Below are 14,762 nucleotides of genomic sequence, written 5' to 3' on the forward strand. Positions count from 1 at the left end.
CAACAATTTGTGCACATTTTGAAAAACAAAAACTGAGCTGAGTAAAAACCTGGGGAAAAAAACCCGGTATTCTAACTCATTTACAAAGCCCGGCCAAGTCTTTCTATCTTATTCTTCCAGGAGAAACCAAAGCATGAAATATCAAGTTCCTTGCTCTGCGGCGTGGATGTCTGTGTCCATCCGGTTCAGCCGACCATTCCAGAAAGGATACCTGGGCAGATCATGACACCTTTCACTTCTCTTTCCTCACTGGGCCTGAAGGCAGGGACTTGGGCAGATTTTGTGACAAGAGTGAATGTCCTCTCCCCTATTCGGCCATGCCCCTGGGGTTCTGTGCTTACCTGGCTTGACTTTCGACCTACAGCTTTCTCTTGATTTTGCTGACTTTGGTGCTCAGACCTGCCTACCTTTCCATAACATCCCTCACCTTCACTGCCCACCTGCCTGCGAGAGGTAACTGTTTGTGACACAGTCAGCCCTGAGTGCAGCTGTACCTGGAGATGTTCAAGGCCCCCAAACTATGTTTTCAACAACCAACACGTCTTGAAGTTATACCATCTTTCTATTAGTCAGAATCCTCTACCCCTTGCAATGTGATCAACCTATTTCTACATTGATAGTGTTTTTTTTTTTTTTTTTGTCATTTTGGAAAGTGTAAACAAATAAATATGCCTTCCTTCCCATCTTTTTCTTGTTATCAGCAGGAAAGTGCCGGAAGAAAGAGAAAATGCACACAAGATTGAGCATACTTATTCTACTATAAGGAATTCTCTTAAGCTCAGTATCAAATCCTCTCCTCCTAATTCTTGCTTGGAATCTTGAGTACCTGATCTTGAATTTCTATGGCGCTCCCCAAGCACCGGACTGGCTGGTAGCCATGTGATATTGATTTGTTTTCACCATAGCAACAGCAAATTAAAACAACTAGCAGAGAGAAGGCAGGCTGTTAATCAGTAAAGCTACATAACCAGTATATTTCACAAGCACATTTCTCTCTCTCCCTTCCTCTTTTTTCTTCTCTTATTCACTCCACTTTCACAAATTTAATACAAAAGTCAAAGCAAAAATAGCACTAAATGGTTTGGGCACACTACAAGGCTTATGTCTTGAATAGTCTCATTTGCAGAGTGTCTTATGTATTAGACCAGATCGATGGAGAAAATGCAAACCACAATGCTCTGGTTTCCTTGGAAAATTTATTTTTTGCTCTAGGAATGAATATCCCTAGGAAATTTACATGAGCACAAAGTAGAGAGAAGGGTTTTGTATATATGACTATGTATCTTAATACCCTAAGGTATTTGTAACAGTTTCTTAATACCGAGGTTTTATCCCTTTGTACTATAAATAGCTCACTGTGCCAAGAGACAAACAACTTTAAAAACAATTTTTTTTTGGTACAAGGTCAAGGTCTCTCAGAAAGCTAGAATTATGAGGGAAAGTGCTGCAAGTATTATTCAATTCTATTAAGGGAAAGAAAGACTGAGGAAGGCGCTTGCTCAAGGCTACATAAGTACTCAGAAGGAGGACACAAACTAGCAATGGGAACTCCCGAGAACTCCAATGCGTTCTAACCAAAATGCTTTCATAAAAAGCTCCTTAGTAAACACTAACCTGCCAGATCTCTGGGGCCAAGGTTGCCACCTGTGACAGGGGATTAACAGCCTACAGCTTGGAGCTTCCCTTCCTTGGGGCCATCTGTAATAGGACATGGAGCTTTTTCTATAAAAGCAGCTGTTCCCACCATCACGACCAGCCATGAACTTGGTGGCATAGCCTGGATCCTAAATAATAGCTCTGGGGGAACTCGGCATGGGGCCCCAGGGACTGTCCACCCAGGCGGCAGTGCTGGACTGCACCAAGGGGAAGTTAGGCCAGAAAAAAAAGCCGTGCTCTGCTCCCCGCCGCTATTTGCCAGCCCAGCCAGAAGCCTTAGGAAAACCTGTGCTGACCGGCCCGGTGTGAGGCAGGTAGCAGAAGATGCCCCATTTACGAAGGGGATCAGTTTAGGGGTTACAAAGCATGGGCCAAAATATGAAGACATAGCTCAGGTCCTGCCAACTGGGGGTTAGAATGTTCCTGGCCAGGACATAAAGAAATATTCCTCTCCACGAGCCCGAATAAAAGAACACACAGCAGAAATAGTTGGAGAATGACGTCAGAAGTTCTGGGCTAGTGTCCTGCACTTCTCCTTGAAAGTAAAAACAGTGGGTCTAGAAGAATCTACGTGGCCTTGCCCTTATTTAAATGAGCACTACTAATGCTCCTCAGAAAACAAGCAGGATAGCTGAAGAAACTTCTTTTTATTTAAGGATTATAAGACTGTTTCTCTCTCTCTTTTTTTTTTAACCTTATTATCCCCCACATACACATATTGCCCAACTAACAAATATCTTTACACTTAACCTTTGTCTTTTAAAGGGACAGTAATGTTTCTGGAAGAACATTCACGGTGGCAGTGGTTAGGCAAGTCAGATTTTTGTCTTCGCTTCAGTGCTTGCTAACTATTCTAAAAATGTTACACATTTATTGTAAACACATGCTTCCGAGGCCTAACAAAAAAGCCCAGTTTCTTCATGCCTGGCAGAAATTTAAAACGGAAAAGGGCAGAAAGAATTCTTTAACAAATATACCCTTTCCTTCTTCTGGGCCAAGTGTGTTAAAAATAAATCTTCTTCATCATTTCTCACGGCTGCTTCTCGGCAAGAAAGTTGATATGGTTCGGCACAGTGAAAACACGGCTTGAAAAGCTAGCCTGCCCTCATTAAATTATTCTGCTGGCTGTGTGTTCTCATTAAAAATGCATAAAGATCAGATAATTGCAGTAAGCATTATTAACCCAGCTTTACTTTTGAATATAATGGTTCCACTTTTAAGCTGGAAACAAAGACTCAGACATGCCAGAAAAAGAAATGTAAACATTGAACTACAGTATCAAAAACTTGCCAGAAAGCTACCTCTTGCTAGGTTGGTAAAAATGTGCTTTCAAAACTCAATTAAAGCCATGGCATTGTAGAGCTAGGTAGGTCCCTCATTTCTAATAAATAGACATATTTGGAGCCAAACATTTAATTGATGATTATTTACCAAGGAGGTTTTTCTTTTTTCTTTTTTTTTAATTCTTAATTGCAAGTCTTTTTTCAAATAATAGGATCAATATAAACTTTATTTATCTGGGAGTTAACTATGGCAGTATGAACATATTCTGTAAACAAGAAAATCAGAATGCTCCCAAGCATTCAGCTGACTTTTTTTGAATAATAAATGGATTTATTCTTTGAATAAAAACTCCATTTTATGCCTCACTCCAAACAGGCGGCATAGATTCAAGCTTTGCCATTTCTTCTTCTCAAATCAAAATGTTACGTAAAACTCCAGGGTCCCCCGCAAGTATTACATTTGAATTAGTGGAATCCAGTTTCCCTGGCTTCCCTAAGCAGCACACATGGAATGCAGCAATACTGCAGCAAACTCTTTAAACATTCAAAAAAAAAAAAAAAAAAAAAAGGTTGGGGGGGTGGTTCTCCTACCTTGTTTAGCTCTGCCTGTCCTTCCCATGTACAGTAACCCCAGGAACATCTGGCAGAATCAAGGGACCGAGGCTTCTCCACTGCATCATGAGGAAGAGATTTCCATGTAAATAGTTCTCAGTCCCTGTTTATTGTGCTCTGAAAGCCGTCTGCCGTATCTGGAAAATTTTACCTTCAGATGATGAAGCAAAGACAGTCTAAACTCTGTTGCTGTAAGCTGCAGCCCTTCCTTCCGACAAATCCCTCCCAGCTGTGGCCAGCCAATCCCCAGCCAGTTCGTCAGCCTTGCTCGTCTGAAACTGGCCCTAATAGGATGACTGACACAGCAACACAGCACTTGCAGTGTGTGAAAACAGTGCATCCATACTGATGAAAGAGGAATTTCCCTCTCAGAAGAAAGCAATCATAGCACCAAGACAAAGTGGCACATAATTGGCAGAACAGAGAGAGGGGTAGCTCAAGAAAACACCCCTGAAGACAGCCAGCCCAACTCTTGCAGATGCACTGTAAATACTTTTGAGGATACAAAACCCTGCAGATTCAGAAGAAATCCAGGTTGTACAGGAAACTGAAGTCGTTATACCATTTGACAAAGCATATGCATGTATATATTTTTTAAAGGAAAAGCAATTCATTGTCTGCCATGGAAATGGATACCTTACAAAATATTAACATATGACTTCCATTATTGAGGGCGACTGTGTTAGCCCAAGTGCATATTCAAAATCAAAACATGCTTATGTCCCTAGCACACACAGTTTTCCTGTACGACATCTGTTACTGCGCTGGTTAATTATTGGAGCCCGTATACCTGTCATATAAGTTTTCAGACCACTGAGGACTTTAATTAGGGAATGCTGAACAATAAAATTGTTATCTGTACATTACCCTTTTGTGCTCTTGGCAGGCACCCATGAGAGGATTAGGTGTGCCTTAACCGTCTTAGATGCCATTTGATGAATACTGTGCATTGGCCCACATTGTCATCAACAAAGCAATGATTATAGGAAGATGTTTACTGCTGGGTACACATGGCACGTGATCTGAAGGGCACCCTCAGGTGCCACTCCACAAAAGATGTTCTAGGAGGTGCGGGGGTTCCCTGAGATAAAGCAGGAAAAGAGAAATAGAAAGGTTATAGTAAGGGTTATTTATTTTTTTCCAGTCAACAGTATTTCTGCATGCTTTGAAAACAAAAACAAAGACATATGGCATTTGGAACACACAATAAGCATACATTTTCCTTCCACAGTAACAACATTTTGTATTGAAGAAATTGAGTATGATGGTTATATGACTATACCCAGGCAGGAACAAAGCTTCTATTCATCTGAAAGGTCGAACCCAATGCACTATTGTTTATAAGCAACTGCTCAGTGCATCTGTAATGAAGTAACAGTTAGGGTGGAATGTAATGGTTTCTTTTTATTTTCCAATTACATCTTAAAAACACAATGTTTCATATGATTCCTAGCCTACTTTCTTCAACAGAATACCATGCTTTATTCCTCTCAGTTTTTATACATATAATAATACTCTTTTTCATCCCCATGCAAAATCTATCAAATATTATAACTTGCAGGCTTTCATCTAGTATAATTTTTATGGAAATTTAAATTTGCTCTGTGGTCAAACAGGTAGAAAATGATTTTTAAATATTAATATACTTAATATTATACTACATAGAAATGGGTGATCACAGGTTTATGAATATCCTCTTCCTGGTCTCTCTCTGATCTTAATTTTGAAACTACCATTTCCCAAATCTCATTGTTGAAACTTTAGTCATCTTTGACTCATTCCCCTATTCTCTTCTGATGAAATCAAGTCTAGTTGATTTTCCTCCCAGCTAGTCCAGAACTCTGACCTGTAACAAGAACAATATGAACGCTAATAAAATGGCCTCGAGGACTCAAGCCTGTTCATCTTCAAGATCTGCTCCTGCCAGACAGGTTTTCCTAAATCAGGTAAAGTCATGTTCCTTTGATATTCAAATCTTTTTTTCTATAAAATCCGAATTATAGACTTTCACGGTCCTTCCTAATCTGGCCCCTCTTTTTCTACTCAACTTTTTCTCCACTCTTTTCCTAAATGAACTTCCAGATAGAGTCAGACTTATTTCTGCCTCACTCAATCTTTAGACCTTCGCTCACATCCTCTTTCTTCTTTCATGTCTTCTCTGTCCACATTATCTTCTCTGATGCTCTTCTCCTTTGAAAGAATTCTGCATTGTTTACTGTGCCAGACCATCTTAAACCCTTAACAATGTAGCCTTGTTGGAGCTAGCTGCCCAGTTGATCTCTCCTTCTCAAAAAGCAAGGGTTGCATCGTATTTTAATGAAGATAATGTACACTAAACATCTATACAGTGGCTGGCACATGATAAATGCTCACTAAATGATAGCTATTCTTACTGTTATTTCTACATTCTTCATTGCATTTAGCAAGATGCCATGCACAAACTTGCTGATTTCATGATTCCTATCTCAAGAATTCATATCATGTTCATCCAGTTGCACAAACCAAAAACCTGGCAGTCATTCTCAGTCCTCCTCCTCCAAACACCATTTGAAACCCATTATCAAAGTCTGTCAAGTTTAACACCTAAATATTCAGAAATATTTCACTTTGCTCCATTTCTACCAATACAGCTTTGTCCAAGCTACCATATTTTTTTTTTTACCATAACTACTGAAATAGCCTCTTAGCTGGTTTTCTGAATATGAATATATTTCTGATGCCTTCAAGCTCTTTTCCACACTTCAGCCAGGATAGGAATTCAAATACAAAAATCTGCTTTTTCCACACTTCTTTGCTGAAAACCTTTGTTATGGACTGAACTGTATCCCCGCAAGATTCATTATGTGGCAGTCCTAGCCCCCAGTATGATGGTATTTGGAGACTGGGCCTTTGGGAGGTAAGTTTCAATGAGCTCACAAGGGTGAGCTCATATAAGGACACAGTGAGAAGGTGCTGTCTGCAAGCCAGGAAGAGAGCCCTCACCAGAACCCAAGCATTCTGGCATCCCAGTTGCAGACTTCCAGCATCCAGAACTGTGAGAAAATACATTTCTGTGATGTAAGCCAACCAGTCTATGGTATTTCGTTACGGCAGCCTGAGCAGACTACTACAAGCTTCAGATACCTTTGGGTTGCTCTCAGGAAAAAGATGAAAGTCCTCAACAGAACCTACAAGGCTTGGTCCCAGCCAGCCCCTGACTACCTCTTCAAACTAATCAGAGGTCATTTTTTCAGGGAACCCTTCCCTGACCAAGAGGAGTTCAGGTCCACCTGCTGTTTTCTCTCACAGCCCTATGAACTCTAGAGCCTGCTTCTCAAATTTTAATGTGCATGCAGATCCCCCAGGGATCTTGTTAAAATGCAGATCCTATCTCAGAAGTTCTTGGGTGGATACCAAGATTCTGCTTTTCTAACAAGCTCCCAGATGACGCTGTTGCTGCTTGTCCATGGACAACTCTTTGAGTAGCAAGATTTTAGATGTTGTTCATTTCATAGCACTTATTATAGCTATACATTAATTTGATTAATTATTTACTTAAAATGAACCTTGCCAAACGACTTGTTAGTGTCCGAAGTCGCCATTGTCTCTCCAGCATGGAATCTAGTATAGATGTGTCTGGCACATGGGAGAAGTTGCTCCATAACCAATGCAAGTTAAATGAATGAATGGATTGAGACGGTGGACCACAGATCCATGCTGGACTTTTCTCTTTTTTCTGCTCCTCCCCGCCATCCTCCTCTTCTTTTTCTTTCTTCCTTTTTATGACTCAATATAAGTTCCCTGAAACTATGGAAAGAAGCTTTATCTTTACTGAGGTCATGATACACTCAGTAGGAAGGAGAACTGTTGAGACACCAAACATAGAACAAGGATCGAGAAGATGATCAACTGTGTCCTGAGTAATGGAGGTGGCCAGGGGCATTAAGATGAAACAGAAGTTGTCACTTATCTCCTACGGACTGATGAATTCCAGGTCTACAGCTCCGTCTCTCTCTCTTGACTTCTAGGCCCAATTCTTCACTTGAATGTAGCAGACATACCTGTTTTTGTATTGTCCCAAGCTAAAATCACTTTTTTATTCTATTGTTTCCCATTTCAGTGAATGGAGCCATCTTTGATGCCTAACTCTCTCTGACCACCAACATCCAAATACTCCCGAGTCCTCTAAACTCCTGTCCCTGGAATCCACCCACTGCTCTCTGCCGTCACTGCCGTGTCCCTACTTCAAGCCTCCCCACCTTTCGTCTTTTCCTCACCTCCCTGCCTCCAGTCTCGCCCCAGCCTTCCACTCCATTCACCACACTTCAGTCAAACTGACCTTTTAAAAACACAAATCCTATGCTGCTATTACCTTCATAGAGTCACTCCTTGTCTCCCCATTATTTTTGTGATAAATCTCTGGCCTCTTTCTTGACTGTATTCTCTCACCATTCCTCTTGAACTCACTTTCCTCCTACTTCACATTAAGTATTATTAAACTAATTTTAGTCTCTCGAATGTGTCATGTCCTTTCTAATTTAGAGCCTGAATTCTCTCTGCATGAAACATTTCCTGTTCCTTTCACATTCATCCAACATCTTCCCATCCAGGGATACTCAGTGTACACATCTCCTCCTCCAGGAAGCCTTTCCTGACCACCACGTTCCTGGCCACCATGACTTTCATGACACCTTGGCATTTTACTCATCATAGCAATTGTCACAGTCTATCATAAATGTGCCTTACTTGTTTATGTACCTCACTAGCCTCTGGGAGAGAAGTGACTATCTTTTATGTTCATCAGCTTCAGTTTGTCCCCAGCAGCTAAAACCTAAGAGCTATAATAGCAGATGCCTACTTGTTGGATGGATAATTGGATAAACTTGAAAATGGCACTAGTAATACAGTGGCAAAGACAAATATAGGTTTTAAGCAAAAAATTGATAGTGAAGCCATAGAGACAATGGATTTAGTCTATTTTTTTTTTAAGTTGGACCAGAGAAGGGAAAGGAGAAATAAAATAAAAGCTAAAAGACACAATGCAGTTATGAGATCATCTCCTTTATTGGTATACAAAGGTAGCAAGCTTATAGGCAAAAGGAAAATTAATCTTTGGGGATGTTTAAAATAGCGGTGACTTCTGAAGAAACAAAGTCTACTTCTGAGTGGAAAAGAATAGATGTCTTACAACAGATGAAAGTGTTGACTTATCAGAAGAGACGGTTTAGAAAGGAGGAGAAGGTTGTCTATACCAACAGAGAAATGAGACAGAAAAGCAGTTGCAGATGGGCCTGGTCTGTGACAATTCAATCTTAGGCTTATTTCTCTCTCTCTATAATATTTCTCACCTATACCTTCCCACTTGGTCCATTAGCATATATAAAAAAACAGTACACTGTTTTTTATTTTCCTCTAGTTGTTACATGTATAAACCAGACTGTAAGCCCCTTGAGGGTGGAGGCCATGCATTAAGGTTTTTTGTATCCTCCACGGAGCAGTGCTGGATTAATTTTGGCTGATCGATTTCTATTTAGGATTCTGGAGAAAATTTCTGCACTTTAGAAGAGATCAGTATTTTTTTTTTTTTTTAATGTGTGGCTTGTTGAAAATGCAAGAGGGAATGGTTTTATAATTGTCAGAAAGAAAGTTATAGTGCTTTCTATTGAATCTATCACAAGAAATGTCAACTGGTTCCTAAATTTTCTCTAATAGGTTCAGGGGCAAAAGACCCGGGAAAATCAGGACTAACATTTTCTGGGTTAAGGAAAACAGAATGAAGTAAATTGCATAAAGCGTGTAAATGAAATAATGTCCGAGATGCCCTTAGCTTAGAACATGGGACACTGCAGTGCTCAGTGTGTGTCAGCGACCACTATTACTGCTCTGCTGTCATCGCCATCACCACCGTTGTCTTCCTTAGGCTCCAGAATCCTCGTCAGATTTCGCTGAAGAGTGATTACTGTATGTCAAAAAAGTGATAATGAACTAAGGTAGAAATTTCCAAACTTCCTTGGTTTGTGGCGCTCCTGGTATTCAGTAATTTATTTTACTGTACTCCTAGGCCAAAAGAAATGCCTAACTGTTCCATCTCTTAAACAGTTACGTACAAACAACTTGATACGTGTTTACGTTTCAACAACTTTGTAGCTGTTTGAAAAGTTAATGCAAAATATTTGAAAGAAAAAATAATTTTTATTTCATTCTTAACCCTAATGAATTATTAATGGCTGGTGCGTGCCTATTGGGCATTGCAGACGATTCTCAAGGCTTGAAATCAGATTGGAACCATTACTCTCATTTCCTGCTCCACGTTTACTTTTACTTTCCATCTTAGCAACTGCTGGAAATCCAGTCTTGCAAAGACATATGATATCATCGAAATGAATGCAGTGTGGTTCTAATATTGAAATTGTGAATTAGCTTGAGCTAGTAGTTTGCACAGTGTCTGACGGATGTTGAGTATTGTTCTATTCCCCTTGAAAATGTAAACTATCCCGTGGAAGCCCTGTGAGTTCCCTACAGTTTCCCAAGGTACCTGATAGCACAGTTTGGCACTAAGGCAAGAGTCCCAACAGGTTGGCCAATGACAATGGTCTCATTGATTTTTCTGGGGTGATGGTTGTGTCATACCTTCCGTCCTCAGGCCCAGGGGCATGTGAAGTTGTAGAGAGAAGGTCTGGTCAGAGGTTACAGGATGTGCCTTGCTCTGAAGCTGAGGCCATCCAAAATCTTACAAGCCTCTGAGATGTGGGTGAAGCCTAGGGTTCTCCAGAAATGCGGATGCCTGTGGGCCAAAGAGAGAAGAACTTGGTGAGGCAGGGAGTGTGCTGATCCTGCCAGCTGCTGATGGGGAGAAGAACATGCCAGTGACCTTTCACCTTTCAAAATAGGAATTGCGAAAATAACTGCCAAGAGGATGCAACAATGAGTATTTTTCCTTTCATTCCTCTTCCATAAGACCATGGTATCCTTTGCAGCTCATCTGTGCTGGTCTCCTAGGCTGGCTGAGGATCACCATGTGTCCCTCATGTTTACTGTTGTGCTCACGAGAGTGAGACCCTTCCCCACAATAAAGGACAAATATTCTCAGGCCCTCATCTTACCTCCTGATATTAAAGTGTTGTTTCTGACAGAGAAGAGCCTCTAAGTCTGAGAAACTATAGGTGGATGGGGTGGTCCCCTCCCGTTGGATTACTTGAAAGCTTTTCCCATCCATAACCTTCTGCCCATCTTCTGGCTGTGGGGTCAAGCTGATTAGGGGTCCTGTAGCAATTGGATGGACAGAGATTTATGTACCTTGCTCTACTTTCCCTACTTTTCCATAGCACTTACCTCATTTTTTCAAAATACATGATCTACTCAATATCTGATGCTCATTGTCTGTTTCTTCCATGAGAATGTAAGCACCCCGCAGGCAGGAATCATCATGTTTTGTTTGTTGGGATGTTTCTTACAGTACCTGTCATGTGGGAGTGACAATATATATTTGTGAAATAAACAAAATCAATTTGGGAGGACCAAATTATGGTATGAGATGAGGAGCAAATTGTGTCTGAGGTACAAGGCCAAGCATCAAAGCTGGAGCAGTACTTCCTAAGGGGCTTCCAAGGCCATCAGAGCCAAGTGTTTGAAAACCAGGGAAGAGTAAAAAAGTCCAAGCTGTCAATTGATAGTGCAACTCTGGTGTCACCAGACAGTGTGCGCTATCACAGTGTTGGGATTTTTTTGTTTCTTTGATGTTGGCTGAGCAGCCCAGATCCCTAGAAAGGGTCTTTAATGGAATGGGAATAACCTCTTCTTCAAGGGTTCAGAAGGGGGTGGGTTTGAGAAAAAGAGAGCTTGGTGAGGTGGTGGGTGGGCCTCTGCAGCAATGGGAGTGTGTGAGCCCGATGACTAGAGAAGACAGCATCTCAAGTGAGAGCATGGAGTGGACACGGGTGGATAGACGGTGGCATGTGTGTAATTGCAGCTGTGATGACGTTTGCATCTAAAAAGTAAATGCAACTGATGTGGTTTACTACAATATAACATTCCTTAATAAAGGACTTTTCAATGCTCTTATTCCGATCTCCATTGATTTCTGGTTTTTCTAGATTGCCATTCTATCTAGATCCACTTTTTCACTCTTCTGATTAGGATTTATCAGACACTTGCTATATATTGCTCCCAACTTAGACATTCAAGATCTGAAGATAAGTGCGATGCAGACCTGATCCTGAGGACCTCAGAGTATTACACAGTGATCTTGAAAGCGAGATCTAAGAACCCTCCTTCTCAAAATGTTCCTGAAGAAAAGGATCCATGGCCAAATAAGTTTGGAACCTGTTGAACTAACTAGTTAAATGAGTGTTTTTATCAAAGGACTTCTCTGGGCTTTGATTGTGGGAGTGCGCGTTGTGAATCTCCAAGAGGGAGCGTACGGTTCAGCAGGTTCAAGAATGTATTTTACCACAGACCCTTTTATTCAGAAAACACCTAAGGAGTATGGTGTTCTGGGGGGACACAAGTTGGGACACACTGGTGAGATAAATCTTTTTTCTCTTTCCTGTGCACTGAACCATGCCCATATCTGCTCACCTCATTCAACTCAACATCTTTTATTTGATACTCTGTTTTCTTACTTTACCAAGGTCCTGAACTTTGCCGTTAGCTCGTGAGGCATCTACCACATCTCAATGCCACTTTCTATTTATTTCTTGAAACCACAGTTACTCTGGAAGCCCCTGTGACTCCGCCATCTCTTGTAGACTATATTTGCCCAGTTCTTCTGACCAGCAGAGGGCCCCTGGTGGCTGTCCAGTGACCTAGGGCATGGCGACCCTTCCAAATCTTAACCCTGTCTCAATTCTATGCTCCAACAAAAACATCTATTTCTGGAAAATGTCTTCTTCATCTCTTTCCTCCACCAAATGCTACTCATGACAAGTGCTTCTGGGGAGCTCCCATAGTGTTGGGGACCAGGAGAGACAATCTAGTTTTTAAACACTTACATAGAGATTTCTATGCATCGAGCACACTGTGAAATACAGGATGCTACTATTACCCCGATTTTACAGATGAGAAAACTCACTTAAGCAATCAAGTAACCTTTCCAGGGTCACACAGCAGCCCACATGCCCCAGACAGGTTGGCTTTGGAGTTCATATTCTTTACCACGACACCACGCTGGCTCGAAATATAATAGAAAAATTACACGGCAAATTAAAAGGTGTTAAGTGTTAAAAAGAGCAAAAAAGGAAGAGGAAAAGTAGGACATGGTAAAGAGGATCAGGCATCTGAAGTGGAGCTGGGGAGGTGCAGGGGAAGGGAAGTCGCAGCTTAAGTTGTGAAGTCAGGACAGGCTTCATGGAGAAAAGACCTTCTGGGCAGAGATTGTAGAGGTGAAAGAGCATGTCATCGGATCTGTCGAGAAGCATGTTTGATGCAGAAGATGCAAACCGCAGGAGCAACTCTGGAAGACATTCACATGGAAGGGACTTCTGCATTCCACTGCTCTGCATGTGGTTTGTCACCAAGTCCCACTGCTCTGCATGTGGTGGCACTTGCTCTTCGTCATATTGCTGGGCTGTGCAGAGCTCTCTGTGCCAATGACATCACCCATTTTCACAGGCACAACACGGTGGCTTTGATCTTTCTTCCCTCACACTCAGGACTCCCCTCGCTTGCTGCCTCCCCTCTGTCAACCACCATAAGCTTCCAGATTTTTCTTTTTCACCTCTAGATACTTCACTTTGTTTCTTATCACTAAATTCAACATACTGCTACCTCTGTTCAGGTTGATTCATCAAACTCTCTCTTCTTGATATCCATCGAGATCTCGGCACAGATTCTTGAAAAGTGAAAATTTCAAACTTACACAAAATGTTCTGAATATTCTTCCATGGACATGTGCTATGTTTTATAATAAATTTTTTTATCTTTATTTTAAAAATAATTTGTGCAAAGAGAAAGCATCTGGCTTTGTTTTATCTGCTGCAGAGGAGGGATCATGTCATGGATATATTCTTTACCAGAAATGGGCAATTATTTCGCCTTCCAGCTGGATTAGAGAAAAAACCAGGCTCACCTTAGCAACAGCATCCTGGTGCCGATGTCATCACCTTACATCACTTTGGTCTCATGTCACTGCATTGTCTCTCTAGAATCGAGGGCCACAGCTTTATAGAACTCCGCATTTAAAAGCCTTCAAGAAAAAGGAAGAAATAACCATATTTAAATATTCACTGAGTCATTGTAATCTTGAACTCTGCTCGCAGGTCCCTTTTCTACCACAGAACAAAATGGGACTTGTTCTCTCTCTGCTCACTGCAGTTTTTGCAGTGGCTCCCGAGCCGAGGCCCACACACTCCTCCTCTGTGCCCCCAACCCCTGGGCTCACCAGTTTCTCCAATAAGCCTGATCTCTTACAAATATAATGATTTTATTTTGTGAAGCAGTCCAAACCTAAAACAATTATGGTGAGATTACAATCACAGACCCTGGGGCTGGAAGGAATTTCTCTTTTCCTCTAGGTTCTAGCCCCTTATTTTGAAGGTGAAGAAACAGCAGCACAAGACTTGCTTTTTAGGCAAGATGGAAAACTTTAACTCCCTGGAAGTTGGTGGCTCCTCAGAATTTCAGTGGGGACTCTCATGGGGTGTCAGATCATGCATCCCGCTCCTTCAACCTCTCCCTCCCTTTCCCCACTCCTTTTCTCTTCCACACACAACAATTCCATACACCCAAGTCCTTGAATCACAGCAGCCAGAAATCCTTCCTGCAACAGGAATTGGACTGAGACTCTTCCACTTAGAAGCTTCAATACTGGGCTGGCTGGTTAGCTCAGTTGGTTAAAATGTAGCCTTGTAACACTTGTAAAGTGTAGCTGAGGTCAGGGATCGAGGGTTTGGTTCCTCATACTAGCCAAACACCAAAAAAAAAAAAAAAAAAACTTTCAATATTGGCTTTGGTCTCCACATAGCTAATCTTTAAAAATTCATAGCCATGTAGAACCATTTAAGTTGCATTTATTTACAGTTATAAACATTTGTATATATTGACAGGAAAAATTCACTATCAATGAGTTGAAAACTATCCACATACATATCACACGCTGGCAAAATCAGGCTCTTGGTTTTCAAAACTACATGTCGAAAAGACAAAGACTTCCTTTGTAAGCTTTCATGATACATTAACCATCATGTTCCAAAAATAATTTTAAAAGTTCTCAATTTGCTGTATCCCTGACTGAGA

General features: G+C 41.2%; 1 protein-coding gene across 6 annotated transcripts in view; it reads right to left on the minus strand.

Moving 5' to 3' along the window:
• MBNL2 (muscleblind-like splicing regulator 2) overlaps positions 1–3,766 on the minus strand; it is a 157,506-nt gene extending 153,740 nt beyond the window's left edge. For 4 of the 6 annotated variants that reach the window (XM_008567394.1, XM_008567390.1, XM_008567391.1 and 1 more), the window contains exon 1: positions 3,531–3,723. The gene's annotated coding sequence lies outside the window, so the exon portion shown is untranslated. Of the gene's footprint in view, positions 1–3,530 lie in introns of all 6 variants that reach the window. The other 2 variants (XM_008567393.1, XM_008567392.1) reach the window with 1 other exon arrangement.
• Positions 3,767–14,762: the final 10,996 nt, after the last annotated feature.

Source organism: Galeopterus variegatus, unplaced genomic scaffold (genome assembly GCF_000696425.1).
Source record: "Galeopterus variegatus unplaced genomic scaffold, G_variegatus-3.0.2 Scaffold318, whole genome shotgun sequence".
Taxonomy (NCBI): Eukaryota; Metazoa; Chordata; class Mammalia; order Dermoptera; family Cynocephalidae; genus Galeopterus; species Galeopterus variegatus.